Below are 22,328 nucleotides of genomic sequence, written 5' to 3' on the forward strand. Positions count from 1 at the left end.
TATATTTGTAGTAAATATGTGTTTTATAGGAACGATATAAAGTTAAATATCAATACCTAAGATTCAATCAAATTCGACAACAGCTGAACGCCATTTTGCTTTTTAAAGACAAGTCGTATGAATAAAAAAAAGAAGACAAGTCCTATTTGTAAATATCAATAAGCGGCGATTACTATTGAATCACAGAGAGGCTTGAACACATCAGGATGATAGTTGACGCGATAGAAAAATTATTTATAATAAATCAACTAGTGTCGACCAATCTTCGGTCCAGATGAGTTGCTTGTTTCTTTAAATGCAAGCTGATTTAATTGCTGACAACGGTCCCTTAATTGTCACTGGCAGACGACAGAAGTCCCCAGGGTCATTAAGAGACACACTTCTGCAGTCAATTGTGTCGCTTACAACAATGGTCAACGGAAATAGCAAATTCGCCTCTGTCACTTTTTATTGTTGGTAGCAATGATATGTCCGTCATGACACTTTATTTATATAAATAGATCTACGCCCAATTAAACAGAGAATTGTCGAGATAATTAATACATGTCGCTTGATATGTCCCTTACGACAATTGTACCGATACAAGCCGCTCGTGAAATAATCTGCGAGGTTTTCCCTTGTGCAATCTGGGAACACCAATATTGTTTTATAGTTCCCTTGTGCAAAATACGCTGACAATGTTGACGGTTTTGTTAGCTAACTTGCCATGTTGCGACATGGATTGGGTATTGTTTTAGTGTTTGTGGCCGTCTTTAGCGGAGATTGGTTAGTTCTGTTTCCGTACTCTGACGCAGTTCCTTTTTACAGACCAACAGGTTAGGAAAAGTACAAAGATTTTTAGCAGCGAGAAATCCTGTAATGGGAAATGGCAAAATACATTTAGTTAACGTCAAGTTAATATACTTATAAAACCTTTCTATTGGAAAAAAACACTTAGCTCCAAGATTCTTAAATGGTAGCTTTTAACCAATATTATTATCACAGAGGCACAAAAAACTGAAGTTTTAATAGGGAAAGAAAGTACTGTATATAAACCGCTCGCATGTTTATTCTCAGTTAACATAACAGGTATCCATGATCATACCTATAAAAAATATTCTTTATATCAACTATGGGGGTATAAAAAATATATAATTTACTTTAATGGTTGTAATGGGGGAGGCAAATCCAGGAAACATTAAAAGGCATTTCAAGGAGATGAGCGTCGTTTGAAGCACATTACGTTACATGCAGTTAAGCGATAAACGAGAGATACATGCTAAATGATAGGCAGGCGATATTCTGTCAATATAGAGTCGATATTGAGCGAGTTTAGTTTGGTATTTAGCTATATAATTCAATAATAAAAAAACTTGCTAGCTCGTGTTCATAATATCAGGTTTTGTTCAGTATTCAATAAGCCCATTGTTATCTTTAAGTTTGTGTTTTCCTGCTAGTTATTTGAATCAATAGTGTTGGATCTGTAAGAAGCTGAATTTTAGCTTAATACAAAGAAACAGTTCACAGACTACTTCAGAAATTTCACCGTGGGCAACTTTGAGTATTTTATTAAACGGTTTTTGCATGGATAGTAAACAAAGAACAATACTACTTAGAAACAACAGAAGCGAATTTTTTAAATATATAAAATGAAATTTTGATATGGTATTTCAAGTTAGTTTAATCAAAAGTATTATATATTATTATAATGATATAGATCCTCCAAAAAATTCTAAACAACACTTTAATTTTTATATACAAATATTATATTTTAAAAGAGTTCTTAATCCAATAACTTTGAGCGAATACACTCTTCTCGGTAGCTGTTTTCATTATCTTATTACAAATCAACACAAACATAATTTACCTTAAGTTCTCATATAAATCATTACAGGTTCAAGGGAATAAGGGAATGTGCATGTCTATCATGTCTATAGGATAACATTTTTACCTCTATAACATTGAAATTGAGCATGTATTGCTTTATTATTTTCTGCTCCCTTTATCAGTAACCATTCAACCGAAAGAGTTTATTTTAATGGTAGAAGGGTGTTTCCCAAAACATGTCTAATGACTCTTAATTATAACATACTGATAAATATTACAGAAATAGTTTGATATCAACTTATAGAAATGTTTTCTTACAGGTGTCCTATAATACTACGCCATCATGATTTGTTGATATATAAAAAAAACACACAATCCCACATCCAATTAAGTAACAAAAACATCGCCTTTTCATTATCTACAGTATTTAGTTGATACAGAAACATATAGAGTTTAATCAAAGCAGTACTTTGACGGACATTGCCGTATCTATAAACGGGAAAGTAGCAAATTTGGCGACATTTTTGTGTCCTATAGATGCATTAAGTATGATTTAAGAGTTGGGCGTTCTTGCTATACTAGTTCAAAAATAGATATTGAAAAATGAATATATTAAATTGAAAATTTCGTTCAAATTTCTTTATTATGAGAGAAGTTATGATAGTTTGAAGATTTAGCATAGATCGTAGCAACGGTACTTGACAACCAAGACCTAGCCTCGATTATCCATTTAATCGTTAAATTTTTAAACCTCACGGTCACGGATTTTTAAATCCATAAAAATGGCGCGGATGTTTAAATCCATTTAAATCTTGGTCATAGGGAGTTGATTACAGGCTTGTCATGTTAATAAATGTCTAAATAATAATTTATATAACATTTTAAGCCAAAAGAAAGACCTACAATAGACAGATTTAGCTGTTACATAATACATAATACATCTTTAAGAAAGAAAGCAGTCTGCATTTCCAACAAACCTATCACAAAATCAAAATATATATATTTTTTTTACTTTTGAAACGTAAGTGAACGACATGTTTTGGAGTGCTTTTAAGGATGACTTCTAAGAAGTCAGAAGTCCCGATCTCACAGACCCGAACAAGAAGAATTTTAAACTCACCAAAACGTTCATAAAATTAAATTTTTACCAAATTCGGGATTTAAAATTACAGCATTAGAAAATCTTTTTTATAATAATACTAACAGAGCGTTAAGTTTACTTACCACAAACAAGTACTTCCGATAGTAAGAATAGCTGAACAAGATAACCATAAATTAATGACTACATCATTTATCGCTAGTACACGATCAATGTGACTAAACATTACACATCCTATATTAAGTTGGTATATTATGTTTTAAGATATAAATCAATCTAGCCTATAAATTATCCTATTAATTATTTAAGGGTAGAGAGAAGTGTTAATAGTTTCTATCTAATAGATCTATTATGGTTGCTAAACAATACGAGAAACTACACTCTAGACAATCAATTAGAGCAATATGGGAAAAGACGTTACAAATCATTCGGTCTTTATGTTAACAAATTAAATAGTCTACACTTACAAGAGCAGACGACAAGAAAAACTACACCACGCCTCTCTCGAATAGATAAAACGAAAGAAATTTATTGTCTTCAAGGCGGGTTTAATGATTCTGAAGACTAGCAGGTGTGTCTGGAACCAATTTTTCAATCTCTAAATTCTTGATGGAAGCGGAAAGGAAGTGAAAAACACACACTAATTCGATGTAGCCATGCATATAAAGTACAATCATTTCTTTTTAAGAATGTGAATTTCTAGGAATAAAGAATACAATCGGTGTCAGGTGTAGTGTTAGTCTGAGTATTGATGGGACAAGATCTGTATGATTTCATTTCCGCCTTCAGAAATATTAAGTGGAAGTCAGTTGGTTTACTTAGTTTCGACAGCGAAATACAAACAAACTATTTATCAATCCTGGCTCTCTCGGCTGACAAATTTATAAACGTAGAAAGATAGCAAGCAATTACTCAGCAATTAAACTTCATTGAATCGACATTTTTCTTACCCAAATCTAAGAGATCTGGGCATTTTTAAAACAATATCCATATCAGGAGCATGAGTACTTCCCCGTGCATAACATCCGCCATTAAACATCTGAACAGATCTATAATAAGAATGGTATGGGTATCTTCAAAATGACCCCCTTAACAGAAGCTATTGTATTAAATTGTCTTTATATTCCTCAATAAAAAAATGAGTATAAAATTGATTTTCCTGTGTAAAACGTGAATCAATAGTCCTCTTAGAAGTTTATTCTAACAAAAGTCTTCACCAACTAACTGTTATAGTCAATATTGACCACACATATAAGACAGTAAAAAACCTAAAACATCACATGCAGAGGTAGAATTGACGGGACCAAATAATAAAATGGACAGATAAACGATAGTTTTAAGAAGTATCGAGCCTTTGTTAAATACTGATGTTTGATGACAAGAAGAGGTATCATAGACAAGCTATGTAAATAAAAAAAAGCTCGCGATGTTCTTGACCTGTGACCTGAGGAACCGTGACTCAGACTTACACACGCCATGACAGACGTAACATATTTATACACAGAAGAAAGAAATCTGAACAAAGTAGAAACATTAGGGCGGGTAACTAAATTCTATCTTTTCTCTTTGAAAAAAAGAATGGAATAGAAAGTCAAATGGGATGGTGCAGGAACATCCGGTAAACATATGCTATGTGCAGATTGCCTTCTGTGATGTTATTTCTACAATAATATATTTACATGCATACGTCTTTGCATTCATTTGGGATAAACTTGCAAAAAAGCGGATGCAAGTAGAACAATAATACTAACATCTTAAAAACTCAGTGAAGACAATGAAGACAAAAACAGGGTTTCCTCCATTCAGATAGCAGATCGTATTTTTTATAAAGCAGCTGATTTACATCAATAAACTGTTTGTAAAGAAAGATATATATGAATCTGACGATAGCAAATAGGCTAAAAAGTAGAAGAACGTAAAGGGATGAGAAACGAATGGCCGATGGGTTGAACTTTACCGAACTTAAATAGCTAGAAAATGAAGAAGTAAAAAACCCATCACCAGATCGGATAAAGACACGAATTTAAGGTTGAATGAATTTATGATCGTCACAAGAATGATATTGGACGAGGATGTGATTACCACAAGAATAAGTTAAATGAAACAAATCAGAAAGAAAAAATGGAAGACAATATGATCACCTCCAGGGTAAGAAATGATCGTTACCAGAAAAGGGTATGGAAGACAATATGATCACCACAGAAAAAGAAATGATCATCCCCAGAAAAGGGTATGGAGGACAATTATGATCACCACCAGAATAAGAAATGTTCATCACCAGAAAGGATATGGAAGCGAATATTATGATCACTACTAACATCAGAAATGATAATCACCAGAAAAGGATATGAGAGACAATATGATCACTACCAAGATCAGAAAGGATCGTTATACAAGAAGATACAGAAGAGGCACGTTCATCTCCATAAACTAGATGAAGATCATAATATGATCATCACAGAGATCACAAGAATGATTCTGAGGAGTTAAATATGAAAGTTTCAGTGGACAGACATTGATGTTACCTCATTGGGTGCATATTGCATGAAACACAAATTCAAAACTCCACTCACAATTCAATTATTCATATGTAATTGCCGATTTTAATTTAATGTTTTAGAACTTGTTCAGTTTAGTAACTCTGTAGTTAACAGAATATATTATAAATAGAATAGAATTATAGACTGTCCGCCATATCTGTATTAGTCTGTAATCTATTTCGGCTTCTTTCAGATCTTTCCAAGGTTTTTGTTTTTCTTATCGCTAAGAATTCACTCAGCATGTATAAATAAGTATATAGTCATACCAGGGGGTGAATTGGTCAGATTCATGACTGAGTATTAAGGTGGCTAGTCAGTAGACAGGTCTATAAGTAGGTGTATAGACAATATGATTAAAGGTATAATGCATTGTATTTACATTCCAAAAACCAAACCTCCATATTATGCGTCAAAAAATTCCAGTTAAAGGAACAACAAGGCAAAATGAAAATATACATTAGTACTGCAAAACAATATTTATAAATATAATTGTATCTAAATATGTTCAAATCGGTCCACCCAAACTGACTGAATCAAAACCCCGATGCTCGATAATCGGAAACCGGTTTTTAACTTCCCTATTTTAGCGAACAGCGGCTTTTCAGCCTATTTTTCATCGAATTCCAACAGTTGAGGGCTCTTTTACGTGCACGCCAATGTGTTGGATGGCTGCCTTCGTGTTTTCTCCTCGCCCGAATGACCCCTACTTGCGCCTTACTTAATCCCCTAAACGCGAAAACAAAAATCTCACTGTTCCAACGGTCAAGAATTGTTTGTTAAGGCGGATAAATAAATATTGAAATTGGATAATGCAAGTTTTTACAGAATTACAAATAAATTTATGAGAGCAACATAATTATAATATAGTAAGTGGTAATCCCGAGAGGCGTTCCTATTAAATGAAGTAATAATTATTGTCATTAAAAAAACCGGATGGGTATCCGCCCCTGTCATGTAGGGAAGATTGAGATTGCTATATAAGTACTGGTAAAGAAAGTCAGATCTGGCTTGTAGAATGTCGTGCAATATATGTCGATTAGATCACCCTTCTTCTATTAGCTCGAGCCGAAGACGGTTTCTTTGCTTTAAAAAAGGGTAGAAATTCATAAAGTATTGTTATGATTTTATGTTACCAATCTTGAGATTATATTATACGCAAAGATCAAGTTATAACAGGAATATTGTATCTTTGAGAATTTTGTTGCCATGAATCAAAGCGTAGAGTGATGCCCCTTTGGTGCCATAGCAATACACAAAGGTAGTAGACTAATATGATAAATATTATATAACAATTCATACTATTTGCATAAAGATGTAATAGATTTCCTGTATAATGTAAACCACTGATGTAATGTCAATGACATAATGAAATTGTTTTCTTAACTGTAAGTAAAACGCTTACATAAATATAAAACATAAGTATTATATTAAACAAACTATTTACTGTTACATATCAAAACATGCCGAAATATTGTTCAATGTTTAGATTTGTTGCTGGGGCAAATGTGGCATTCTATCTTATCTGTCAAAGATCAACACTTTTTAAACTTAAAAACCCCGATACTTGTTGTACAACGGTAAAATGTGTTTACTATGTATGTCGAAACCATCTGTTAGCCGTGTCGGTACCGTTTCCAACCGACAATTGCGAATTCTGGTTACGTCAGTTAAATCATTACGTTAATGTGTCGTTGAAATGGACATGCGTTGACAGTCTTAAAAGTTGATTCTAGTAGCTCGTTATCTGTCTATTGTTAGAAAGTAGAAATAGGTGGACCATATCCTTTAAGTTATATTTTTATAAAGGAATATAAATTGGCATGTGTATAATTGAAAGAATTATGCATGTCATTTAACAACAATAACAATTTGATTTCTTTAAACTGTAAGAGTGGCTAAACCGTCAAATATATTCAAAAGCTGCTATTAATGTGACCCTACTATCTAACAAATACATAGGTGGTATAAGGTATCAGAGGAACAACAACGGTAACATCGTATCATGGGGCCAAGTTTTGATGCCCCCTCCTCCACCACCACCAAATTTTTGAGCGTGATTTCCCCACACCACCACCACCACCATCGTTTTAACATTTGATTTTTCTAGAGTTGTCCACTCCTTGAAGAACGATATTGCAAACAGAAATATCATCGTATTTACCTTGCGCCAGTATGTATATAGGTATAAATCAGTAGCACGTGTATAGATATAAGTAAAATATGACACATAAATAATATAATAATAAATACATTTATAGAAAACAACACGACAGATTGATAGTTTTTATATCAATAATATTCTGTTATAGATCTTGAGTCTTGAATGTGAGACTCATAACGAAATGGGAATATTTTACCAAGGTCTGTGTATACTGCTTTAAGTATCCTCTTAAGAATCGGTATAAAAAGTATTTCTTGAGATGGTAACCGAATATCTCTGATAAATAAATATACAGCGGTATGTGTCTGTTACAGACCATAATACACCTTTATTTCCATGGTAGCACCGAGGTATCAATACCAGCCAATTTTTACACCCAACCGATATACTTGTTGCCTTAACCCCAGTTTACCAAGTCTTGACGCACGTATTATGTACTGATTAGAGTTTTGTAAAACAATATATTATTTATATGTAATACAGCATCTAATATAACAACTGGTAAAAATAATAATAAGTACTGTTGGAAAAATAAGGAACAATGGTAAAAATAAGATATTGTATTCATAAAGATACGTGCATTTTATTATTTTAGTTTATGATAGTGAGTGGGTCGAAAGGACTGTTGCAGCAAGCAGGTTATCCTTAGTCAAAGAGAGTAGCACCTGCAGGTCTAGTAAGGGCATGTGTCTAATCTTTGGTCGGTATGATAAACCGAGGTACCGTAGGTGGTAGTGCACATTAAAGATTCTTTCATAGGCACACACAATTTCCTTTCCTACATTCTATCTCTAAATGTAGCTGTAAATAGTGACGGGTGTCGTGCAATCGGCAGAGCAGATCTGCTCTTTGTAGAACTACAGATATTGTACTTTTGTATATCAGTACCGAATAGTAACCACCCATCACAAAAAAACAGTACACGAATATAATACAACAAATTGGGATTGTAAAGCGAGTGGCAAATACCTTTACAACGACATAACCTCGACCCCCACCCCCACCACATGGTGCCAGTATATACCGAATTTAAACTGAAATAACCTATAAAGTATGGACGAGCCCATTGCCTTCAGGTTAGTGATATTTTAGTAATTATGTTTATGATCCAAGTTTCCAGTCTTTCAAAACTGCCATAACCCAGACTGATGTCGACGATGATAAAAAATAGCTGTTCAGATTATGATATTCAATATTACGCTGTTGTTTATGATGATGATGACGATAACGATAAACATGGGTGTGGCATAGTAAATGATGTTGATAGCTGATGAACAAAGATAATAAAGCTAGATAATGACTACGCAGGCATCAACCAATTATAAACATATTTCACAGATGGAAAGAAAACAAAAGAAAGTGCAACAATGCAAACAGAGAAACACACGACTAGTGTCTAAGATTTCACAACTTTTTACACAAAACTGTTCAGTGGGTGGTAAAAGTCTATATCATATTTATCACTTACCTTTTGCCGTCTGCTGTTTTCAAATGTCAGGTTATCCCAAGAGACGCGGAAACATTAGACGTATGTCCGGCACGACCCCTATAGGCAAAAACATATTTTTTACTGAAATATACTCCAGAAAACTCTAGTAAATATCGTCCTAGAACACTCACTGGGACCTAATTTTAACAATAAGTTGCAGACGGTCGTAGTTGTAGAAAAATACAACCCAGAGTACATGGCGATTCAATCAATGTTTAAAAAGAACGCCCTCCATGTTGCAACGATAAAGTCGTTCGTATTTTTGGAATTGAGTACACACAACTTTTGTTGGTTCACGTTTTTACAAATTTTCGAATAAAAAATCAATGTCAAAGGTCAACTGAAGTGATTGAAACGACACACATCTTTATTAGAGGGGCTGACTGGATGTGTACTGGTAAAGCACACTGTGCAAATATTATAACATAACAGACGAATCTAGCGCGTCCACAATAGAAGATCTGGAAGTAAAACAATACGGACAGCCAGAAATTAGACATCACACCCTTTGTTCTTCACTGTTGCCTTTTTAACTCCATGTCAACAAGGCAGTTCTATGTTATTTGAACGGTAAACATTTGCGTCAAGTAAAAGTTGACAGTTTAGGTTTTGAAAGTTGAAGAAGAGACGACATTAAAAAAAAAAGAAAAGAAACAGATGTGGCCGGTGGCCGCCTGTCTGAAATGACAAAATGGCGACAGATTTATTGAAAGAATGAAAAGTACGCGCAATACAAGCATGTTTTATTTCATCAAATATTTCACTACGTCTTTTTCTACGCCCCTGTTGTTCTGAATCCCTGTTGAAAGGGAACAGAACAAACTATTGTCTTGCTTTCCCCACGGACATACGTTTTGATCTAGATATCTTGATACTGTCTGCTTGAAATTTGTCACGGAGAATGAGCTGGTCGATTCAAATTCCATCCCCGTGTCCCGTATCTCCAAGACATGGAAATGGCTCACTTTAGATAATTAAAAATTGTGAAAATTGATGCATGTATTAAATCATTATTATCGGGTTGTTAATCTCAATTTCAGATAAGCATCTTAACGGTATGATTAAATTTCAAACCCGGATGATAATGTTGATAATCTAACTATAGACATGAGTGTAGCCGAATTACATTTGTCTGAGCTATATAAGATTTGGGTTTTTTTAAAAGAAAAATCAATGCAAGAGAAATAAAATATTTATCTCACGAAGGAATCGTGATGGAATGGTTAGATGAACGAGGTAAAGACGAATGATAAATTCTCAGGACACCAAGTGATGGTGAAATTCGGCCTAACACTGTAAAACACATTGTTGTTATGCCAGTGATGGAATTAATCTAGTAGGCCACGAATATAATGTATTATTAGGTTGTACAAATATAAAGCTATAGATATATGTGTTTGTAAATGGAATAACAAACGTTTTCCTATTTTTAAATTTATTTGACGGTTTTTCTTGGATTTAGACTACTCACTACAGTGTTACATGAATGGAAAACCAGACATGTGTAGGTTTTTTATGTTCGAATGTACTTAATTATATAATAAGATTAAAAATGCATAAACATTAAAATATTTCATATTGTTTTACTTTTGGGTTTATGTATGTTAACGATTTGCCTTATTATGGCGTTAAATATATACAGTGCATCACTGGTAATCTATATTTGTACATTAATTTGGATATTTACACACGGAAAAGATCCACAGGAACGACAATCGGAGTATTCCAACATTTATACATGCTTTATTTGGTGCCAGATATTCTAATGAAAACATTGATGGCAATGAGAATTTTGGGCAAATCGTTTATAACTTTATGTACAACTAGCTCAAAAAAGGTGATTAGTAATTGTAGGGAGTTTTATTGTTCTGTGAACGCTACACAAGGTGTTTCAAACAAAACAATTTGAGAAACTCGGGGTCGATTCTTCGGTCTATCTAGAGAACCACCAAATGGATTTTCAAACAATAGCACAAAAAGTAAAGGTAGCCAATGACGAATTGCCTTTAGCTTCCACCATATCAAAGACTAACTCAGAAAACATAAATTGTTAAGAATAAGGTGTAGTAAAATAAACAGTTTTTTTAATATAACCGCTGTCTGGGAACAACCGTCTTGGCCAAGGACAAAAACTCAAAAAGGCAACCCATTCCTGAAGCATTATCACATTGTCAGATCTTTAAGTATTATCTTTAACTATTTATATATAATAGTGTCGTTTTAGTTACCCATGAATTTGACGAGGATCTACGTCGACGTACATTATGTACATATATGTTAAAGGCGGAAGGGGGATTTCTCAGGTAATCTACTCATTTGTAAAGACTCGATATTTCAGGAGTGATATTCTCCGCTCGAAATGAAATGAGCTATAAATTTTCGAAACGCTTAATCGATTCCCATTTTTGTGTTGTGATGCTTAACAGTTTTGGTTAAATAGAAGAGCGGGGTTGTATCGCCGTGGCGGCTCCAATGGGGGTGGGGGGGTAAGGGGGCCAAAAATCTAGTCTGCCCTCGGTTTGCCCCCACCACCCAATAATTTTAAGAAATATAAAAAAATATCTGTGATATATTTTTTGGTAATCAATACCTTCTACGAGACTACGATGATTAATTGCCACATTTCCACTCAAGTCATAGACTTACAAGAGTCCGAGTGAAATTTCTTACCGAACCCATCCTGCCGTAACTATAAACAACAACACGTGAACCACTTGAGAAGTGCTTTTTACGATCCTCACAGTTTTTGGGCATAGATTCGACGCGGCAAGAATATTCATTCAATTTGATTCACACACTCCGTTCGTTTGGGACACCCCTCTCTGTTCGGATAAGCTAATGATTTGACGATAAACGGTATCTGGTCAGCTCTATGTATCTTGACGACAAGTGTCTGAAATACTACCGGGCTGCATTTCCGGCAGTCTATTTCTCAGATTATCGTGGCGAAAATATTCGTTTGACACTTTTCGGCAGTCTATTTTTCAAATTTTTGGGGGCACTAGTGGTCAGGCGACTGGCGGTATCTGGTCAGATCTATTCATCTCGACGATCAGTGCCTGGAATACTGCGAGAATGCATTTCCGGTAGTCTGTTTTTGAAAACATTCTGGGGGAGGTTCCCCTATACACTTCGTAAGGGCTCAATACTTCGGCACCTCTGCCCACTTAAAGGGCCAATCCCGATAATATTTTGGAGAATAAAACTGGTTACTTTTGTGTTAAAATCCCTTAAAATCTTCTACCTTAGGGCCGAGCAACTAACTCAATATATTTGATACGTTTTCAAACAACTTAAACCCGTCAGTTTTAATCTGGAAGTGGGGACCGGTGCCCCAAGCTGTATTATGCGGTGACTGTATAAAACCAGACTTTTATTTTACAAGAATAATGTGTAGGTGAGATTTATCAAGTACAGCACATGGGGCATTCACTATATAAACCTCTAAAGGAACGGGAATCGATTATCAGGTCACCCGACGAAAGAATTGACCCAAAATCTTAAAAGGGTTACGTGTCCGGATAAGCAGTTTTGACGTTCACGTCAAAATGCCTCAATATTTTGAGCTGAAATTTTGAGACAGGGTAAATACACCATTCCTTTATATTTTGGTGCTTAAATTTCATATGTACTCGGACTTTTTTTTTTGGGACGCTGTTCAATTCGGGATAGTCCCTTTAACCTTGAAGCTTGCCCCAGCGTTGCCCTTCCAACCACCGGCGGCTCACGCCGCCACTGTTGTGTTGCCAGCGAACCTACCAACAAAAGTGTAGCAATGGTTAATGAGCTGATACTGCTGGTTATCATTGCTTTGGGAATATAGAATTCATTGGCGGTTTCTGTGTTCGACATAAGATAGCAAATAATTGTATTTTAAGAGTGTAAGAAATAACGGTGAGTCGGTGACCAACGATTTGCTACATGTATATAATCAGGAACTATAGGTACCATCTTACACTACTAGCTGTAATATAATAAACACTGGAGAATTCCTTTTCCTATACTCTCTCTAGATCTTACATATGTTTACCATTCTACTCATCAACACAATAAAACAAAACATGTTCAAGACAAAGGCACCACATTTACACATCTTCTAAGTGGTGCCGAGCTGTTTAGTTAAATCCTGAAAAATGTAAACATCCTTTGTTATCGTTGTTTGATTACTTAATGCACGTGCAAATTAAAATTAGGCAACCTGGGGCCAATAAGTGTACCCGTGTGCGTAAGACAGAAATGTCGGATGTTGAAAGAAAGAAAAAAGGTTGCCAAAAATGCCAACTGTACAAAGTAGAAGAATAATTATTTCTAGACGTGTTAAACTTCGTTCATTCATGGCTGTACTATATGACGTAAACAAATACAGGTAAACCAGAGAAAAAAGAAAATATTAGTTTTGTAATAAAACTGTACTGATAATTTGCGCATTGAACTCACGTTTTACCTATAACTGAATAATGCAACATACGACACTTTTCGCTTATTGATTATTTCAAATTTCCATTTGAGAGACTGCAGTGTAATTAAATTTTACCAACATTTTGTGTCGTTTTATTTTGTGGTTGTTCGCAACTCTTTATTTCTAGAATGGATACGTTCAGTAATACCCAGATTGTGATAGGACGATCTCCGATCAACCTACCAATAAAAACACCTGATACAAAAAAAAAGGTTCAACGGGATTAGTAGGCCTATGCAGTGACCCTTTTCTCATAACATACCCTTAGATGGTTGTTAATAGAGTGACCAACCAAAAAACAGAACGAAAATAAGATCTAGGTTTATTTAGATTGACGAGATATATTACTGTCATTATCCAAGCGGAATGTCGAATTATCAGGTGTTCAAGAATAAATGTACATTTTCACAAATGATATACTTGACACTAAACACTTTATCTTCTCATAGTAAAAAAACATCCTATTAGCTATACATTCTAAGAGGAAAAGGATGGCGTGATACGGTAATAGACCATTTTTTATAGTAAGATTTAAATATTAAGGCCACCTGCAGATTTCGTCAAAGTCACGAGATGTAAACAGGGTTTGGGTACAAGATTGATGCCGGGAATTGTGGGTTAGGATTAGGGTACGGGTTAGGTCTTGGGTTAGGGTTAGTGTTAGCAGTAGTCCTGCATATATATCTCGCGACAGTGCAATTAAAATACATGTAGCAAATTAATTGGTGTAAACTTGGTGTAAATTCCACCTACCGAGTTTAAATATAAATATTTACTGATTAATCCAGGCTATATTTACTGGGGCGAAAAGGGTTTTTTTAGTGGGGGGTGGGGGCAGAAATTTCAAGTTCTCCATTAAAAAGTGACAATTCGCGCAAAAATCGCCCGATTAGGAGGCTGTTGGCCTAGCTAGAAAACTTAGGAAAACGGAGCGCTGGAGAGACCATTGGGAGCTTCCTGTAGGCAAACGGATATTTTTATTTCCGTTGAGTTTGGGATAACTACCCGCGTTGAGACGAGTGGCGAACGCATTAGTGAATTTACCTCAGTTATTCAAGTGCTTGAAGATGCTAAAGTTGAAAAGTTCGGAATAAAGATGAATAACATAAAAGAAAATACCATAGCAGCAATATCCCTTTATTGGGAGTTTGGTTTGGCGTCTATTTTAAATACATCTTGGTCATCCATATGTCGAATATCAGGTTCGATCGATTCAATGTAGCCTATCACTTTAAACTCCTAAACATCACCGAAGCGTGAAACTGAAGAAGAAAAACAGTTTATAATAATGGTCTCTTAAACTTCTTGAAAAAGTATTCAACCCATAAACTGCAATTCAGTGATAGCATATTATTAAAGGCTCAATACCACTCATGTTGTAACTGAATAATATGTCCCAATCTTTATTCTGGTCAACAAATTGTACTATTTTACAATATTCCAATTAATTGATGATACAAATTTCATCTTAACACACCTAATTTAAAAAATTGGAAAAATTCAACTAAATGATTTGAAAAGCCTGACGTAAAGCTTTTAAAATGTGACTTGGATTTAAAAATATTTTTGAACCCTCTGGACAAGTAAAATAGGATTTAATGGATAATTTACACAACAGGTAGGACACTAAAACTTCTAGTACTTAGAATAAGGCTATTTTTTATTTTCTGGAACTGTCAAGCCAGCAAGAGTGTTATTGTCCCTTTAATAGCCGAAACCTGAAATAGTATTGTTAGCAAAACTATTCTGTTATCATTTTTCAAAACCCTTTTTATCATAAAATGACTTGCTTTATAACAATTTGTAACACATCGGAAACACTGAAAACGTTCGTATTCGGGTTTACTTGAATCTTTAATGTTAGTCTATTACTATTAGTGCTATTAGTATTAGTAAAGAACTGTTTCCATTATTTATCTTTCAGTCGTCAACCATACTTGATTTACGCCTTGAGCTATCGCTACTTGCGCTCGGATTGGCTGTGAACGACCAATGATATAGGCTCTTGGATACCCGGCATTCAGCGCTGGTCGCACGTACGTTTCGCAGGTATGGGATGTTAAACGGCTAGATTTGAAACGCCTACCGTTACTTAGTCCATACCGTGCACCACCGGCATCAATGTGTACCGGAATAGTAACTATTCCAAATCGTGTTTGAAACCAGTACCTTGACTCGGTGTATATACCGAACACAGCTCGATACCGCGTCCCGATGGGTACCGCGCTTCGTAAGGAACAGTAACTACATGTATTCCGATTTACTAGCCGGGAAAGGTAACTTTACCGCTATGCTAGATTATATGTAATTCTTGAATTTAATTTAATGGTAGAAACTGAAATTGAAACCTTTCCTTGGAACTTTAGGCAAATGTTAAGCTTCGTAATGGCTAGGGAACAATATCACTTATTTCTTTAATTATCTGTTATACAGTTGTTGAGATTTTACAATTTGTTATAATAAAGCTCTAGGAATAATATTTGGTTGTTTGTTTTCTCTGAATAATTTGATGTTTAGGGAAAACCATTGAGCATCCAGTAATACGAATCCCACTGGACAAACCACAGCTGGAGGTTCTGTGTATAGGTTGATTCGGTGGGATCCATGGCATCTTTGGCTCTGGCAAGCTTTAAACTCCATATAATTGTCTACCAGCTACTGTCAGTAATAAGCTCCTCGGCTGAAATAATGTCCACGTGAATTTCGAAAATAAAACTGCTTTAAAAACAACAATATTGTATAAAAATGTGTAGTTCGGATCCAATCATACTCCTCGCAGTGGGATCCAATGAGCGACAGCTCAGGCAACAATTGCCTATAATACCGTCACAACCTATTTTGACTAAGTGAATAGCAATAACTAATTGAGGAATCCCGTTCGAAGTTGAACCCATCAGGGTGATTATAGTTCATTACAGTCCGAATGTTACTAACAGAGAATGGTGAGATGTAATCACAGTGGTTCTGTTCCTTGAGAAAACCCGTTTCAAGTTTAATTTACCATCTGAATCATCACGAACAATGGTAAGTAGAGTAATGGCTAATGAAAATCCAGGTAGTGGGGGGGTGTCATTGAGTCAGCTGGCGTGGTTTCGATTCCCTGGTTATACGTGATAAGGAGTAGGATCGCCTGTCCAACCCCGTGGGTTTTTTCGGGTACCTCTGGTTTCCTCCCACTGCTAAAGACCCCTACGCGCAAACGAATTTTTGAAATAAAATTTAACCATATGTTATTCCCGAAATAACCTAATTTGTGTCAGTGGACGTTCAACCACATTTCTCTCTCTCTCGCTCTAATGAAAATCGTCATTGCTTTAGGACTAAGCTACACAGCCTCCATGGGTAGCAACGGTGTTAAATAACCAAAACAGGGATTTACATGTATACGTGATTTAGACAGACTGGCATGATGGCGAGGATAGCCACAGTGACCAAGTAAGACACTGGCTCACTAACCAGTAGCCTCTGGGTTCGATCCCAGTAGGCTATTGGTCGAGATATTCCTCGGGTTTTTTGGGGTTTTTTCAGAGTGGTATCATATTGTCAGTGGTGCAGGACGGGTAATTGTTCGTTAGGAGTGAAAAAACCTGGACCCGTGTTCCCTATTCCATTTCATTTCGTGACGGCATTTTGAACAGCGGGGGGGGGGGGGGGGGTCCAGTAGTGACAACGTCACATTTGGCGTGAGGTCTGGGGGATTACCCGAGAATTTTATAAAATCAGAAACTCTGAGACAAGATTTCTCCCCATTTAGACAAAGGGATCGAACACGGGACCTCTAGGTTAGCGAGCCAACGTCTTATGCACTTATTGAGCCATCGCTAGTCCCGCGCATTAATAAACACGTCATGCAAGATGCAATTATACATGTACAAGAGCTAATACATTTTTCTCTTTGGACTCTATACAGATTATTAATTAGACATTTATTCACATGACAAGTCCATAATCAACTGGTTGTGATTTTTAATGGATTGAAACACGCTTTTCATTTAATAATATTTAAAAATGGATAACGTAACAATGGTAGCAATGAAAAAAGAGACTACGCTATTCTTATCAAAACTTCATTCAGAATAAATAATAAAGTAACTTGACTAAAATTTTCAATATATTATTCCTGTTTCATTATCTTTGTTTGAACTATAATAGCGAGAACTGTCTTTATCTAAGTCTTCCATAATGCATCTTTAATTTATCGTTACATTATGTTCTCGACGAGTTTTAACTGCAGGTTTGTCTCAGATTTTGCAGATTTTGAAGATGTATATGTACAGTCATATCGCGGCAAATTGAAATTTAGTTCATAGTTATCGGCAAAGGTCACCACCAATCTCGTTAAAATATTGATGGCCATCTAATTCGTGGCTATCAATATTAAACCGTAAACCTAATAAAACGACACAACTGAATTTTTTTTAGCCTGATTCTCAGCAGTAACAACTGTTGTTTAACATTGAGAGTATGTCTAGTCGTTTGGATGGTGTAAAATAACTCTGGAACAATTGTTAATTGTTTAGGAATACATTAATTGAGTCGTGAATTATTATAGATTTAATGAATGTATAAAGATCGATGATGTCATAGAGTGAGTGAATAACATGAATTCAACAAATAACTGAGATGAAATAAATAAAATAAAGACAGGCTATTGAAAATGCATAACGATGATGTGCTACACACAAACAGATATAAAAACAATAAAATGTTTGAAGCTCATTGTTATAGAGATCGATATTATATTATTAAAGGTACAAATATCTAGAGGGTTTAACGGTATTGATATTATTGTATGAATTTAAACAACTTCTTATTGACTATATCAACATGTTAATTAAATATTTATAACATCTACTGTTTTCTTTTAGTACTTTAACAAGGTAAAAATTATAGATTGTCCCTGGTGGCTTCTCATTGGTAGATCGGTTATCATAAATACATCTTTCAACTTGTAGCATGGGTATAGTCTAATGGCTAGACAATGCAGCACTAACTGTCCAACAAGCGACATAAAAAATCATTCACCAGAATAAACCAAATGTCTGATGAAGACAGAACTGTTAGATGTGAACTTGTCATATAGCATACCTCTCACAGATCCATCAAGATGTCCCTGAAAGATTAAGCATACCCTGCCTCGTAGACGACACCCAAAAAATAAATTATCTTTCGAAATTAAACAAAAACTTACACGTAGACCTTTGCCAGATTCTAATTTTGTTGTATTCCCAAGTTTAATACATATTATTAACCTCTTTAATATTGTAATAGTATTTATGTATATAATATGCATATAGACCTACATGTTTTTGTCATTTATTGCGTAGGACAGTAGGGCGTTAAACCCCATTTCATTTCACTTTTTGTGGGTCTCTCTTAGTTTGTTGGATAATCCGTCAACTCTTTATTAGCCGGCGATGGGGTAAATTCTTCTTTAGCTCTCCTCTTAGAAAATATGCTTAAATTCTCAATACCACTCTTGTTGTAACTGAATAATATGTCCCAATCTTTATTCTGGTCAATAAATTGTACTATTTTACAATATTCCAATTAATTGGTGATACAAATTTCATCTTAACACACCTAATTTAAAAAATTGGAAAAATTCAACTAATATATTTGAAAAGCCTAACGTAAACCTTTTCAAAAGAGTGTTATTGTCCCTTTAAAGACTCCCAAAAATTGATTGAAAATGATGGGACTGGATATAAGCCCATGTCCTTCGTTTTGTGCCATATTGATATATTTTTGTAGGCCAAGTTATTCATATCGTTAATGTAGACTGATGAAAAAAAACAGTTTGAAAGGACAAACTACTTAGCAAAAACATATCCTTATGATTGATTTCATAAAAGAGATGTATAAAGTTAACAGTTTTTCATGCAACAAATATATTCTGACAATATAGCTGTCTAGTGATGTTATAATCGCAGTGAAAATAGCTATAGCACTTTTACAATTCACTAACAATCTTCTTTTAATGGTATCTAACGAGGCACGAGATATAGAACCAGGTTTTTATCAAGGGAACGACGTAGTCATCTCACTCTTTTCATACGGTCTGCGCTCTTGTATTTAGCTGTCATAATCAATAAGTAATGAAGCCTCCATTTATTAGCCACAAGTTATTTATTTGTGTAAATAGATGATATAATATAGATAATAATATATGATACGTTAAAATACAAAGAATCGATGCTAACATGTATTTGATAAGTTCAAATGGTTAACAGGGTTTTGAAGGGATGTACAAGCTAATTTTGATAAATTGTAGATAATTTGAATATGATGGTTGTGCACATACACACACCAACATCTAAAATCACGCGTTTCTTTTCATAAATTGTCTAGATTTGAAGTTTTAAACATAATTTTCCCGAACCTTCTGCCTGTTGAAAATTACATGACTGATGAGAAATGAATTTCAATGGCATTTTTGTCATGTGTTTTTGAATAATCTCATTCATTTTTCAAAATGAACCCCAACAGACTCTAGGGTATTAGTGGTATAGTGGTATAAATAATAAACAATTAGCGGCTCTGTAATATAATGGGGTTCAGTCTTATTGTCTAACCACCCAACCTAGTTTATAAACAATAACTTAATGACAGGGGTATTAACTCGGTAAATAAACCATACATGATTCTGAATTTCGACGAGGTTCGAAGTTAATGAATAAGCCATTCGTGACATTAATAAAGACATTAGAAAAATATACATATATGAAGATTTTAGAAAAATATACATATAGAAACAATACTAATTGGTTGTTTTGAACCCTTGTCGCAACAACAACTTCTTAAACCCCTACAATTTGTTAAACTAGGCACCTTCTTAAACCCATGCAACCCCAGAAACTGCTTACCCCCCCCCCCCGGTCTTTCTTCAACCCCTGTACTTTACTAAACCTATGTATTTCTTAAAGACTTGATGAACCCCCGCACTTTCTTAAACCCAATGCATTGTTAAACCCATACTCTCTAAAATCGCTGCTGCTACTTCTTCTGCATCTGTACTTTCTTGAAACCACCACCGCACTTAATATTATCCACTATATTCGAAATTAAAAACACGAATAAGAATTCAATAGTGGTCCATTTCAATCAATATTGAGGTAGGTATCTTGTGAAAATATGGGATCCTAATATCCAACATTTAAAGGGCCAATCCCGATAATATTTTGGAGAATAAAACTGCTTAATTTTGTGTTAAAATCCCGTACCCAAGGGCCGAGCAACTAATTCAACATTTGTGATATGTTTCCAAACAATTTACACCCGTCAGTCTTCATCTGCAAATGGAGACTGGTGTCCCAAGCTGTATTATGCGGTGTCTGGATAAAACCAGACTTTTATTTTATAAAAACAATGTGTAGGTGAAATTTACCTTTCGTTATCCAGTACGGCACATGGGTCATTCACTGTATAAACCTCTAAAGGAACGGGGATAGATTATCAAGTCACCCAACGAAAAAATTGACCAGAAATCTTAAAAGGGTTACGTGTCCGGATAAGCATTTTTGACGTTCACGTCCAAACAACTCAATATTTTGAGGTGAAATTTTGAGACAAGGTAAATACACCATTCCTCTATATTTTGGCGCTTAAATTTCATACGAACTCGGACTTTTATTTTTGAGACTCTGTTCAAATCGGGATAGTCCCTTTAAGACACAGTGAATATTTTGAAATCACTACTCTATGTTTGATTGGTACCATTTGTAATGAACAAAGGAAAACATATACTACAAGACAATGCAGAAGTAATTAGTTTTGGATGATTCACAAACGACAAAAAAAGAATTAAAGAAAAACGTGTCTAAGCAGGCTAAGCAGGTGTAAACGGCCTACGTTCAATTTGGACACTTCACGTATTTCACCGAACATAATCGATTAGAAATTACAATTATATCTTTTTTAAAAATTGAATGTACGTACTTGATATAATTCAAATTACATATGTGGCTTTAGACCCATGTTCGTCTATTTTAAGGTTAAGCCCTTGCAATTTCTTATGAATATACATTTTTCAAAACATTCGGTAATCTTCGAGGGTACATGACAGTTGATTGTACTGGTAACACTTAATAACACTTCACCTATAATCTTCATCTCTTTACCAGTTCAATTTTATTCTATTGAAACAAAAGAGGACAGTTAGAATTATTGTAACAAAACTCTTGTGCCCTGGCAAAATACTTCATCAGCTTATATTTATGTTATAGTTGAGTAAGTATTTGAAGAAGTTATTTCTGATCTTTGACGAAAAAATGCTAGTCAAAGATAAACAAATAAATAAAAATATTTATTCTAACAGACCGTGCCGTTATGTCAGGAATATTTGAGAAGCCAGCTAAATATCTATTGGTTTATCTTTAAATTAGCGATAAAATCACAAGGTGAAGACGAGCTGTCGTATCAGTATTCACGTGATAACTATGGCACCGTTGTTTAGCGTCTGTCAGTTTGAGATAAGTAATATTGATATCTCATAATGCTCGCCAACAATTGTATAATACTAAGAACACCTATATATATATATAGTCTATATAATAAGATAGATAACAAAGTGTTATAAGTATGGTAAGTAAAATGTCATTATTCTGATTATACTCAACTTATATCAAAATTACTTTTCAACAAATTGATAGTGAAATTCTTAGTACAATCAAAGAGAAATAAGAAAATGTCAAGTGAGACTAACATAAACGTGAAAGTATTGCTGAAACAATTTGTATATAAAAAGTTATTGTTCATGGTAACTAACGTACGAA

General features: G+C 34.7%; 1 protein-coding gene across 1 annotated transcript in view; it reads right to left on the reverse strand.

Annotated features, from left to right (window-relative positions):
- Nucleotides 1-9,342, reverse strand: part of LOC126829260 (kin of IRRE-like protein 1) — a 69,039-nt gene extending 59,697 nt beyond the window's left edge. Inside the window, exon 1 of the mRNA XM_050559017.2 lies at nucleotides 9,075-9,342. The gene's annotated coding sequence lies outside the window, so the exon portion shown is untranslated. The remainder of the gene's footprint in view (nucleotides 1-9,074) is intronic.
- Between the last annotated feature and the right edge of the window lie 12,986 nt (nucleotides 9,343-22,328).

The sequence above is a fragment of the Patella vulgata genome, chromosome 8 (assembly GCF_932274485.2).
Source record: "Patella vulgata chromosome 8, xgPatVulg1.2, whole genome shotgun sequence".
Lineage (NCBI taxonomy): Eukaryota > Metazoa > Mollusca > Gastropoda > Patellidae > Patella > Patella vulgata.